Raw genomic sequence first — 13,911 nt, forward strand, 5'->3', positions numbered from 1 at the left:
AAATCCGCCGCTTTGTTCCCCTCCCTGTGTATGAAGGTGGCTCGGAATTTGAGTTGGCGTTTATGAAGGGTTAGTTGCGCCACCGCTTGCCGGGCGAGTGCCGGGCCCCATCCTGTCCCATTGACCAATTTGATTGCTTGCTCTGCATCGGACTCAATCCAGATTGGTAGGTCGAGTTCTTTGGCTATATTTAGCCCGTGGAGCATGGCCAACAGCTCCGCCTCTAACGCCGAGTGTGCTTCTAGGGGTGTGCTGAAGGCGACGAGCATCTTACCCAAGTGGTCTCGAATAATCCCTCCAGCCCCTGTTCTACCGTTCGCTTCATTGTAGGAGCCATCGGTGTTGAGCTTTATCCACGGCTGGTCCGGGGGGTTCCATTTGATTGCCATGGCTAGGGGTAGCGCCCTGATTGCCGCCGCTTGAGGGATGTTGATTCCAAGTTTAACTCCCTTCCAATGTTTCGGCTTCAAGCTTCCATTGGACATAGCATTCCGAATGAACATGTGGACCTGCCATACCACGTTTTGTGGTTTAAACTGTGTGCCTTGGTGGCGACTCCTGTTTCTCTCCGACCAGATAAACCACAGAATGAGGTATGGAGTGGCTCGGCTAAGATGTTTCTTGTTCGGCTGTTGGTACCTTCGCGCCCACACTTCGATTCTCGTAGGGATTGTATCATTGATATGGATGCGGGGGAACGGGCCTGTGAACCAACCGTCAAACTCACTCCATACTCTGCGAGCTCCATGTCCCTGGATGAAGAGGTGTTGGAGGGACTCGGTATTCGGTCGGTGGGGGCAGCATTGGCACTTAGAGGCTAGCTCAATCTCCCGCCACTGAAGCTTCGTGTCAACCGGCACCCGATTGGAGAGAAGCCTCCAGATAAAGATGGCTATTGAGTTGGTGAGGCCTGCCTTCCAAACGTCCCCCAAACCTTGGATGATCGGGTTTCGCCCTCGAAGTGTGTCCCATGTCGAAGCCACCGTGAATTCCCCATGTTTAGAGAGGTTCCACCTCAGGATATCCTGTTCATCATGGAGGATCGGTGTATTAATGATGCCATCGATAACATGCTGAGGGAGGCCGGCCTGATTGTGAAGAAGCTGAAGCTTGGGCACATCCCAACCCCCATTAGTAATGAACTCCGAAACCCGGGTGGTTGGTCTTCCCCTATCATCAAGACTAAATTCCCTCAGAGGGCTATTGCCAAGCCAAATGTCATCCCAGAAGTAGATGTCCCCTTGTCCCACTAGCCATCTCATGTGCGGTTGTGCGAGGGGCCATGCTCTTGAAAGCCTTCTCCACGTAGGGCTACTCCTGCTCGGCAGTCTCAAGGTGAGCGGTGTGGAGTTGGTGCAATATTTTGCCATCATGTATCTTGCCCAAAGGGAGTTTTGCTCCCGAAAGCGCCACCAAAGTTTGATATTGAAGGCGCGGAGGACCTCCATAGTTTTCCGGATCCCAAGGCCTCCTTCATCAGTGGGCCGACACATTTGTTCCCAACCAATCCAATGAGTCCGCTTCTTCTCATTCGTAGACCCCCAAAAGAATCGGGCCATTTGTTGATCAAGTTGCTTAAGGGTACCGGCCGTGGGCTCGACGGCTTGGAAGATGTGTAAGGGGATCGCTTCAAGGGTGCTCTTAATCAACGTAAGCCTTCCTCCAAAGGATAGGTGACGGTGTGCCCATCCTGAGATCCTTCTTGCAATCTTTTCTCGTAGAAAGAGGAACATGTCCGTGCGTTTGACACCACGATAGATAGGTACTCCGAGGTAGAGGAAAGGGAAAACCCCTCTAGTGAAGCCCCCTTCCGCCTGGATCGAGTTTGCCCAATGCTCATGGGCCTCGGCAATATAGAAATTACTCTTAGCAAGGCTGACTTGTTGGCCGGAGACTCTTTCATACTTTTCAAGACAAGCTCTTAGCCGGCGCATAGGATTTGCCGCCGCTTGGGTGAAGATGATAATGTCGTCCGCATAGGCTAGATGGCTGATCTCCATGCATCTCCGGGAGGCTTTGTACGTCATGTCCTTTTGGCCGAGGATGAGCTTATCTAATGCTCGGGACAGGTATTCCGCAGCGATCACGAACAGAGCGGGGGAGATCGGATCTCCTTGCCGAAGTCCACGAGTTGATCTAAAGAAGCCCGCGGGTGCCCCGTTAACAAGGACCGAGAACCAGCAATACCCAATACACCTCTCCATAAGTGAAATCCATGAATCCGGGAATCCCATACGGCGTAAAACTTTGAAGAGGAAGGGCCATTGGACCCTATCATAGGCTTTAGCCATGTCAATCTTTACTGCCACATTAGGCGCTGGGGAGCATCTAGCAAGCTCATGGAACATTTCTTGAGCCAGAAGTGCGTTGTCGTTAAGGAGCCGACCTTTGACAAAACCACTTTGGTTTGGGGAGATGACCTGTGGGAGGAAAGGAGAGAGTCGAGAGGTGAGTACCTTGGTAATGATCTTGTTTAAAACATTGCAGAGACTGATGGGTCGGTAGTCGGTCCATGACTCCGGCGATGCCTTCTTTGGGATAAGGACAATGCTTGTGGCCGTGATGCTCCTTGGCAGGAAGGCCCCTCTGAAGAACTGTCTGATTGCTTCCACTACCTCCGGCCCCACAATGGACCAGCAGGCTTGATAGAAGGTGGCCGAGAAGCCATCAGGTCCGGGTGCACTATCTCCGGAAATGCAAAAGGTGGCACTCCTGACCTCGTCCGCACTTGGAGCATCTGCGATGTCAACGAACTGCTCGGCTGAGTGGACCTGCTGGATTAGGTCGAGGTCTGGGTCTTCAAGTGTCGGATTGTTGGGGGCAAGGAGTTGTTGGAAGAACTCCACTGCGGACTTTTTAATCTCGGCTTCCTCGGTGAGCTCCTGCCCATTGACACGAATTGAATGGATGCGGAGACGGACCCTCTTTTGTTTCACCCAGCTTTGATAGAACCGGGTATTTTTGTCTCCCTCGGCAAGCCACCTCAAAGCTGCCTTCTGTCGCCAAAAATCTTCTTCCATTCTCAGCAAAAGGATGTACTCGGCAATGTGTTTGTTGATCGCTGTCCTGTGCTCCGGAGTCGGCCTTGCCTCGAAACTAGATTGGGCCAGAGCAATTTCTTCCTCCTTTTCCTTTAGATTAGCATGGATGTTCCCAAAGACCTCTTTGTTCCACTCCTTAAGGGCCTTTTTAACTCTGGCCTGCTTGATTTGAATGTTTAGGATTCCACCCGCCCCCGTGGGTTCCTCCCATGCTTTTTGCACTACGGCCATGAATCCTTCATGTCGGATCCACATGTTCTGGAACCTGAATGCCTTGGCTCCAGCGGATGTGTTCATCTTCGTGCACCTGACAAGAATTGGTCCATGGTCCGAGGCAACCCGGGGGAGGTTCGTAACCCGAGTAGCCTCGAAGGTCTTAGTCCAATCCTCACTGACAAGCACTCTATCCAACCTTTCAAAGAGGCCATTCTTGGCCCAAGTGAATGCCGCTCCATCGAAACCAGGATCAAGCAGCCTACAGTCTTCCGTTGCCTCCGCAAAATCAACCATCTCGGCTTGCCGGTTAGAATCACTTCCGACTCTGTCTTGGTGTGATAGAATGGTGTTGAAATCGCCACCGATGATCCAAGGTGTTCCCTCGAGAGGCCCGGCAATCTCTCTCATCTTGTCCCATAATTGATGTCGTTCAGCCCTTGTACATTTGGCGTACACGGCTGAAATGGCCACCGGCCTAGCAAGGCGGTGGGACTTGAGGTAACCGTGAAGGATTTGTTCCGAGTCATTCTCAATATCAAAAGTAGACCCCTCTTCCGCGAACATCCAAATCTTCCCGTTCGTGTTCGAACCAATGAAGGGCAGCCCCAAGGCCTTAGAGAATCGGTCCGGGTCCGGGTGTGTGAGCGGTTCCATTATTGCAAGAAATAAAACATTATGACAATCAATAAGTCTTTTTAGAACGTTTTGAGTGGGCGCATTCGCAATCCCCCTCACGTTCCAAAACATGAAATTGTACGACATCATTAACAGGAAGGGTGCGTACCCAAAGAGGCTGAAGGCCCTCCTTGGTAGTCAGTGCGGTGTTGCTCTTTGTTCGGGGCGACCTCCTCGGCATCGTCGGCCGAACTGTTGCCTCCTAACCTCTCGACCCCCATGTGCAACTCCATGGGGTCTTCGTCCGCATCCCCACAATTCTCAACATCAAATTCTCCGTTCGCCATGAGAGAGTAATATTGGTTAGTACTCATGTGGTTCTTTGCCGAGAAGAACCCACGCCCCCTTGTCAAGGCATGGCGCGCGCCTCCTCTCGGATTCCCTCGACGAGCTGGTGAGACCGAGCGCCTCGCATTAGGGGAGCCCCACTCCACGTCCATGTTCCCACGTGGTGATGGTGGTTCGGAGGTGGGATGCAATGGGTTCCCCCGGTTCGGTGGGGACTTCCCAACCTCGGTCCCGGCCTTGAGCCCGGCATTTTGAGTTCCGGAGCTCGGTCCGCTCCCCAAAGCAGAGTCCGGCATTTTAGAGTCCGGTCTTGAGCCCGGCATTTTCGAGTTCGGTCCCTCCCAGGAAGTACCACCGATATCCTCCCCATTTGTTTTGTTATTGTTTGGTCGATCACCGGCCTTGCCTTGCTTCTTCCCATAACGTTTCCATTCATTGGAGCTGGGGGCATTCTTCCCCGTATCTTGCTTCCCCTTCTCGGTTTGTCTCTCGGGTTGTGACTGTTTAGGCGGGCCGTTGTGGTAGTTTCTCTTTGGCGGCCGTTCCTTCTTGCCCGTCGCATAGCACACCGCACTTGCATGGCCGACGTGTTTACATTCTTGACAATATGATGGTATCTTGTCCCATCGGACCCGCTGCACTGTTTCTCGCCCACCAAGGTCAAGGATTATCTCTTCGGTAGGCGGTTTTGTGATGTCTATCTCGACGCAAATTCGGGCAAATGAAAGCCGAGTCTTGTTTGCCGTGGCTCGATCAATCTGTATTGGAGTGCCGAGAAGCTTGCCGATGGCGAATAAGGCGGATTGGTCGAAAAGATGAATGGGGAGGCCAATTAGGTTGCACCAAATTGCCGCAATGGGGGACTCGCAGTATGCATCAAAGTCCGGGGACCATTTGAAGACCCTCATCGGGTGACGGTCAATGAGCCATACGGGCGTACCCCTTGGGCCTCCAAGGATTCGGGCATAGTCCGCCAAGTCCTCGCATTGAATGAGAATATGTTTAGCATTAATGTACTTCCAACTGAATCCACACCGGAGTTTAATATTATCGAGAGTCTTTTGGATTTGCAGTCCGGTAGGGATAGAGTGAGAGAACTTACCCACAATGGCGTGTCCCATGCTCTCAGCAAGCTTTTGAGTTTCCGCTCCGGAGAAGTAGATGGCCGGGATGCCGTCGGACACTGAAGCAAATCCAATGTTCTGAAGCTTATCCGGCTCAAAGGCTTGAGGGCCGTTAGGGTCAGTCGAGCCTTTAAGCATGCCCGCCATCGTTTTCGGCCGGCCGGGGTGGCTTGAGGTGCCATCACCCCCGCCATGTAGCGTGTTACTCGCCGAGCCCGACGGAGTACCCTTAAGCAAGTTCGCCATCGATTTCGGCCACGCCGAGGTCCCCGGGGTAGCTTCTACCCCCCCCATGTTGAGTAACTTCATTTGGCCCTTGTGTTGCGGCATTCGCCGAGGGCTTAGGTGTATTTCCTTTTCTCTTCGGGTTGTTGTGTTCGGCTTTTCCATTCTCGGTGTGGATCTTCTCGGCACCATCGTTGTCGTTGTGTACCCTTCTCGGCTTTTCCATTCTCGGCAGTTCGGCTTTTCCTTTCTCGGTGTGGACCTTCTCGGCCTCTTCATTCTCGGTGTGGATCTTCTCGGCATCATCCATTGGCGTATCGTTGGGTGTTGGTGTTTCTCTTGTCAATACGCCCATCTCGGCACTAGGCGTGGCCTTGTTCGTTGTCTCGATAATAAGCTTTTCTCGGTTGGCGTTAGGGTTCGCCTTAGGTCGCGGCTGGCCGAGCTCCACACAATAATGTTCCGGGCTGGCCTCAAACGTAGCTCGGATCTTGCTAGTTCGTCCTCGTTCGAGAGGGGGGAAGTCCTCAAGAGATGCCCCACTCCCATTCCAAGGTGTGTGTGTGACACTTTGCATGCATCCCGAAGAGTTTTGGGGGAACTCCGGTGGTTTGTGACTGGCCGTCGGTAGGTTTCCGGCACGGAGAGGCTGCGCCGCCGCTGCATCGAGCGTTTCCACCGAGTCCAACGCTGCAAGATGACGGATCTCATCTAGTTTTGGGTTCCTTGGTGGGGATCCAAACGATGCAACTCGTGCCATGTTAGAGGGGAAAGGGGGGGGGGGGGGGGCACTTTCAAGGGGGGCTTTTGTACTTGCTATCATTTTAGGCAAGTTTGCTTTGGTACCTGATGGCTTAGGTAGGAAAGGTGGATTAGTGCTTTCAAAGTCAACTTTTGTCCCAGCCTCCAGATTAGGTAGGTTTGCTTTTCCACTTTCCAATGGGGCAAGGACAGCACATGGGGCAGCTTGTGCTTCACGTGACCTAGCAAGTCTTGGCTGGGGATTGTGGAGGGAGGGGACTTCACCGGAAACGGTCATAAGCTCGACGGCGGTAGCAGCAGTTTCCGGCGAGCCGCCTCCTTCCGGCACGGTTCTACCGTTGGGGGCATCGAACTCTTCTTCACATTCATTCCAATGCTCCACTTCCTCTTCCTTCTTATGAGGCAAGTCGGGGTCCTCCAACCTGAAAGAGACCCCCAAGTCGAGGGACGGAGTCGCCGGGAACAGGGATCCTTTGCATTTGGAACTACCGGCCGAAGGTCCTTCCTCCTCACCGAAGTCTATCTTCTTCCTTAGTTGCTTGTCCTCGGGCATCGGAGACGGGACAAATCTCTTACGACCATTGCCTTTGGTAGGAGGCGCCGGCGTACTTTTCCGGGCTTTGAGCTTTGCTTTAGCCATTTTTAGTTCCATGGATTTGGTCGGACGTTGAAGGGAAGCGGCCTCACCAGCTCGGAAGACCATTTGCTGATCGGAGAGGACCCGAGCTTCCTCATCCCCGGGAACAATGTCAGGCAAATGATCCGAATTTAGGGCCGGAGTGTCTCTCTTTTCGTCGGGGTCCGGCGGTTGCCCCATTGTTTCGGCCAGCCGGGCGGGCTTCGGCAAGGTATAGCCAAGACGTGGAGTAGAGGTTGACGGGAGCCGCGAGCCAAGTCCGACGTTGAAGTGGCTTCCGTCGGGGATGGGCCGGGGTTGACAGGCGGAGTGGGATTGGGAGGTGGCCGACAGGGTGGTGAGGGTGGAGGGGCGGGTGGCGACGTGAGGGATGGGTGGGTGTTTTCCGGCGATGCAATAGGGAGTTATTTTTGAGAGAAGGGAGAGCGTCTCTCTCTGGAATGCATGGTCTTGTCTTTTTCATCGAAAGATGCATTGGGACATGTTGGCTCTCGATTCTTATTAATGGGGCCCCGACGGGTTTCTTCAAATCCACTCGTGGGCTTAGGCAAGGGGACCCCATCTCCCCCGCCCTCTTTGTCCTTGCCGCGGACTATCTCTCGAGATCACTTGATAAACTCATACTTGGAAACAAAGACATGACATACAACGCTACCCGAGGCAGCATGCAGATCAGCCACCTCGCGTATGCGGACGACATCATCATCTTCACGCAAGCGGCCGCAAGCCCCCTCCGGAGGCTCCGTGTATGTCTGGATCATTATGCCGAGGTCTCCGGACAACAAATCAATCTCGGCAAGAGCAACTTCTATATTTCCGAGGCTCATGCCATAGTAGGTAAGTTCTCGCACTCAATCCCGGCTTCCTACCAAATCCAAAAGGCTCTAGATAATATTAAATTTTGCCGCGGCTATACTTGGAAGTTTATTAACGCCAAACATATTCTTGTTCAATTTGAGGATATGGCGGATTATGCTCGGCTCCTTAGTGGACCCATGGGGACGCCGGTATGGTTCATTGATCGACATCCGATGAGAGTTTTTAAATGGTCCCCCGACTTTGATGCCTACTGTGAATCTCCAATTGCGGCGATATGGTGCAACTTAATTGGGCTTCCGATCCACCTATTCGATCAATCGGCCCTTTATGCTATCGGAAAACTTCTTGGCAACCCGATCCAAGTAGATAGAGCCACGGCCAACAAATCGAGACTTTCCTTCGCGCGTCTTTGTATTGAGATTGACAGAACAAAGGCACCACCCGAGGAGATCATCCTAGATATTTGTGGGTGCCCCGTGGTGCAACAAGTAAAGTGGGATAAGATCCCGTCCTATTGTGTAGATTGCAAACATGTTGGACACAAAAGTGAAGTGTGTTATGCCTCCGGGAAGACGGTTCGACCCCCAAAGCGAAATTACAACATAGCAACACCAAAACAGCCACAACACGGAGGAATGGGAGCAAAAGAGAGTAATGTTGATGCGAGGCAATCCGATAGTAACATGGAATGGCAGCAACAAGGGAAGCACAAAGGGAAAGAAAGAAATGTTCGGATGAACTCGAAGGCCAAGGCACAATCGGGGACGGAATGGCCGGGACCGGACTACTTGGGTGACATGCAAGGACCGGGGTGTAAGGAGATAGTCGTCGCCCATGATGGGCGATACATCAACCAAGCTAGAGAACCACCCGCCAAATGGCCTTCATTTGGTAGTGGGCGGGGGGGTAAGCCGAGAGGTGCGGACTTTGCGCGGCTAGTAGCGAACCCGGCTTCGGGTAACCTTGCCCAATCGAAAGGTCATTTCAAACCCTTTGCTTTAACAAACACCGAAGCACAAGAATCACCGAATCACATGGGTACTAATCGGTATTTCTCCCTCATGGAGCGAGAGAACTTCATGGAGAATGATATGGAAGAAGAGGAGAATGGGGAAGACTCCAACGCCTACATTGAAAATGATGGTGGAGCCAACCCCACTCATTTGGAAGCCGTGACATCTCATGAAGGGAATGATCTCCAAATAATTGAATTTCAAGGGGGGACGTCAATCCCAACGGGTACGAACTCCTCTAGTTAATCATGTCATTAAATCTTTTGTTTTGGAACGTTAGGGGGATCGCAAATGCGTCAACCCAAAACGTCCTAAAAAGACTAATTAGTTATCATAATATTTGTTTTCTTGCAATAATGGAACCGTTCATTCCCCCCAATCCGGACAAGTTTTCAAAGATGTTGGGGATGTCCTACAAGGGCTCGAACATCAATGGGAAAATTTGGATCTTTGTGAAAGAGGGGATGGATTTTGATGTGGTGGATGACTCGGAACAGCTGCTACATGGGAGGTTCACTTGCCCTTGGATCCCAACTCCTATTATGCTCTCGGCCGTGTATGCTAAATGCATGAGAGGGGAGCGACATGTCCTATGGGAAAAGTTAAGGGATATCACACAACTCTCGGATGGGAAGCCATTGCTTATAGGAGGGGACTTCAACACGATCCTCTCTTCTCAAGACAGGACGGGGAGCGATACAAACCGTCAAGTGGAAATGGTTGATTTTGCCGAAGCCATTGAGGACTGTGGTCTTATGGACCCGGGCTACGATGGATCAGAGTTCACTTTGGCTATGAATGGCCTTATGGAAAGGTTGGACAGGGTGTTGATTAGCGAGACGACAGCTCAAACGTTTGAGGCAATAAGAGTCACAAACCTCCCACGCATCGCGTCTGATCACGGGCCTCTCCTTGTTAGATGCAGGTTGACTAACATCTTTACGAGCGGGAAAGCGTTCAGGTTCCAAAACATGTGGGTCCGGCATGAGGGTTTCGGTGACTTGGTGAAAGAAGATTGGATGGTTCCCACGGAGGCCGAGGGCATCTTCAATTTGAAGATCAAGTTAGCAAGGATCAAGAGTACGCTTAAAAGGTGGAACAAAGAGGTTTTTGGAATATTCACTCCAACTTAAAAACCTGTGAAGAAAGCATTGAGGCACAAGCGGAGTTCGAAGGTGACCCCTCGGCCCGGAATAGAACGGAGGTCAACAGACAGATTGCCGAGTATATACTTCTTCTTAAAATGGAGGAAGATTTTTGGCGGCAGAAGGCGGCCCTCCGTTGGCTAGAAGAAGGGGATAAAATACTAGGTTCTACCAAAGCTGGGTGAAGCAGAAGAAGATCCGGCTACGCATCCACAAGATCAACGTTAATGGGTGTGAACTCACTGATGACAAGGCCATCAAAGAGTCAGCGGTTGAGTTCTTTCAGAACCTCCTAGCCCCGAGCTGTCCGGAACTCGTGGATCCGGACCTTAGTCTCCTACAACGACACCCCTCCTCGGAACTTCTCACGGACCTCCCGAAGCCTCCGGCTGCGGATGAGGTGAAACGAGTGGTATTTGACATCTCGGCCAATAGTGCTCCGGGCCCGGATGGATTCTCGGCATTATTCTTCCAAGCTTGTTGGGGCATTGTGGGACCAGATGTGGTGGATGCGGTTAGGCAATTTTTTGGTGGGGCCTTCTTCCCTCGAAGCTTCACGGCCACGAGCATAGTTCTCATCTCCAAAAAGCCTATACCTGAGACTTGGGGAGACTACCGACCAATTAGCTTGTGCAATGTGATCAATAAGGTGATTACTAAAGTCCTCACGAAGCGACTTGCCCCACTTCTCCCTTGTGTTGTCGCTCCGAATCAAAGTGGGTTTGTCAAAGGAAGGCTTCTCAATGATAATGTGCTCCTTGCACAAGAGATGTTCCATGAGCTCCATCGAAGCTCCCCGGCCCCTAACGTTGCAATTAAGATTGATATGGCTAAGGCCTATGATCGAGTCCAATGGCCGTTCCTCCTTAAAGTCATTAAGCACATGGGCTTCCCCGAGCAATGGGTGACGCTCATTGAAAGGTGCATTGGATCCTGTTGGTTTTCGATTTTTACCAATGGGGCGCCGACAGGCTTCTTCAAATCCACCCGTGGACTAAGGCAAGGGGATCCCATCTCCCCCGCTCTCTTCGTTCTAGCGGCGGACTATCTCTCGAGACTACTTGATAAACTCATCCTGGGGAAAAAAGAGATGACATTCAAAGCAACCCGGGGAAGTATGGAGATCAGCCACCTTGCCTATGCGGATGACATCATTATCTTCACGCAAGCGGCCGTGAACCCCCTTCGAAGGCTTCGTGGCTGTCTGGATCACTATGCTGAGGAGTCTGGTCAGCAAATCAACCTCGGTAAGAGCAACTTCCATATTGCCGAGGCCCATGAAGGGTGGACAAACACAATACAAAGCGAAGGAGGTTTCTCTCGAGGTACGTTTCCCTTCCTTTACCTTGGAGTCCCTATTTACCGGGGGGTTAAGCGCACGAGTATGTTCTTGTTCATCCGGGAGAAAATCTCGGCTAGGATCTCTGGGTGGGCCCATCGGCACCTCTCCTTTGGGGGGAGACTCACTTTGATTAAAAGTACACTAGAAGCGATCCCTCTACACATTTTTCAAGCTATCGAGCCTACGGGTTGTGCCCTCAAGCTATTGGATCAGCAGATTGCTAGATTCTTTTGGGGGTCAACTAATGAGAAGAAAAGGACGCACTGGATTTGTTGGGACCAGGTCTGCCTACCCACGGCTGAAGGAGGCTTGGGCATTCGGAAGATCAAGGAAGTCTTACGTGCTTTTAATATCAAGTTGTGGTGGCGGTTTAGGGAACAAAACTCCCTTTGGGCTACGTACATGATGACTAAATATTGCCATAAGGCTTCTCCACTCACAGCTAAAGCCATGGGGAGGGGCAGCCCTACCTGGAAGAGAATTTTAAAGGCTCGGGCCCAGACTCAACCGCACATTCGATGGGTGGTGGGAGAAGGTAAGATGCTTTTCTGGGACGACTTATGGCTCGGAGAGGTTCCCTTAAGAGATCTCAGCCTTGATGATAGGAGAGATCCTCTTGAGCGTGTGGCGGATTATATTACCGATGGTGCATGGGATGAGACTAAGATACGAATCCTTCAAGCACAAGCGGGCCTAGCACAACATTTAGCACAACATTTAGTCCAGAGGATGAGACTACTCTCCAACCGCATCCCAGTGGATACAAAGCTACAATGGAGACGAATGGAATTGGGGTCCAAATGTCAATGCTGCCCACATAGACCAAGGATCGAATCTCTCCAACATCTCTTCATTCAAGGGGAAGGGGCTCGCGGGATATGGAGGGAATTTGATGCATGGTTTGAGGGCTCTTCATCACCTCTACGGATCAATGACACTATACCAGATCGGCTTGAAGTCTGGGCAAAGAGAGCTCGCCAACTGGGTAGGAAACACTTAAGCCGGGCCTTGCCGTATCTCATATTTTGGTTCATTTGGGCAGAACGGAATAGAAGCCACCACCAGTCGGTACAATTTAAGCCATTTAATGTTGTTTGGCAAGTGCAAGTCTTCGTCAGAAATAATATGGCTAACGGGATATACAAGAGGAAGCATTGGAAGGGAGTTCGCCTCAAAATCACCATCCCAAGCAATGATGGATCACGGAGCCATAGGCCGCTAGTGGTGGCAATTAAATGGCACCCGCCGGATGACCCCTGGATTAAGCTTAACACCGATGGTGCGTATGTGGAAGCTTCGGATAAAGCCGTGGGAGGTGGTAACATCCGAGACCATACCGGAAAAGTGCTTGCAGCGTTCGCTTCCCCGCTGGAGGCTCACTCAGTCCTGGAGGCGGAGCTCCATGCCGTTCATCTCGGTCTGAACCAGGCCTGAGAATTCAATCGACCTATCTGGATTGAATCGGATGCACAACAAGCGGTCCAGCTCCTAAATGGTACAAGTTGGGGTCCGGCACACACCAGCCGGGTTTTGGCGCAAATCTCACTCCTCAAGCGCCATCAAGACGTGCGCGCCACTTTCATTCATCGGGAAGGGAATAGGGCCGGAGATCTACTAGCTAAAATGGGATTAGAGTGTCACAACTACTACCGAATGAGTGCCCACACGATGCCGAGACACCTCAGCGCGATTACTAGGATGGAAGCAATGGGAGTTCCGAACATTCGGGTCCAACAAGAGGATGAAGAATAGTCTGAATTGGAGGATAGGAGGGTATCGGCTTTGATCATGGATTAAATTTCGGCGTGGTTTTAGTTGGAAATACTTTAACGCTAAACATATCCTTATTCAATGCGAGGATTTGTCGGATTATGCACGACTTCTCGGAGGACCAAAGGGAACACCCGTATGGCTCATTGATCGTCACCCAATGAGGGTTTTTCAAATGGTCCCCTGATTTCGACGCATATTGTGAGTCCCCGATTGCAGCAATTTGGTGTAATCTAATCGGGCTCCCAATCCACCTCTTTGATCAATATGCCTTATTCGCCATCGGCAAGCTCCTTGGTACCCCTATCCAAGTCTAGACTATCCTTCGCTCGAATTTGGATTGAGATAGACATCACAAAACCGCCTCCCGAAGAAATAATCCTTGATATTTGTGGTCGAGAAACGGTGCAGCAAGTGCGGTGGGACAAGATACCATCTTATTGCCAAGAATGCAAGCATGTTGGTCATGCGAGTGATGCGTGCTATGCAACGGGAAAGAGGGAAAGGCCACCGAGGAGGAACTACCACACCGCCCCACCAAATCAGCCACAACCCGCGGACCACGGTGGGAAAGGAAAGCAAGACATGGCGACAAGCGCCCCTAACTCAAATGAATGGAAACGCCAAGGAAGGAAAAAAGGAAAGGCGGGTGATAGATCAATCAACAACTCACTTGGAGAAGGTGCCGTTGAAACAATTTGGGGGGGACCGGACATAATGGGGGAACCTCACGAGGGGAGTGAAATGCATAGCGGAACATACGATATGGGGGTAAAGCTCGGGGATGGGAACCAAAGGGAACCACCATATTCGCACTTTGAGACACCGACGCCAATGCATGAACATTCGGAGGC

Source organism: Salvia splendens, chromosome 12, assembly GCF_004379255.2.
Source record: "Salvia splendens isolate huo1 chromosome 12, SspV2, whole genome shotgun sequence".
Classification (NCBI taxonomy): Eukaryota; Viridiplantae; Streptophyta; class Magnoliopsida; order Lamiales; family Lamiaceae; genus Salvia; species Salvia splendens.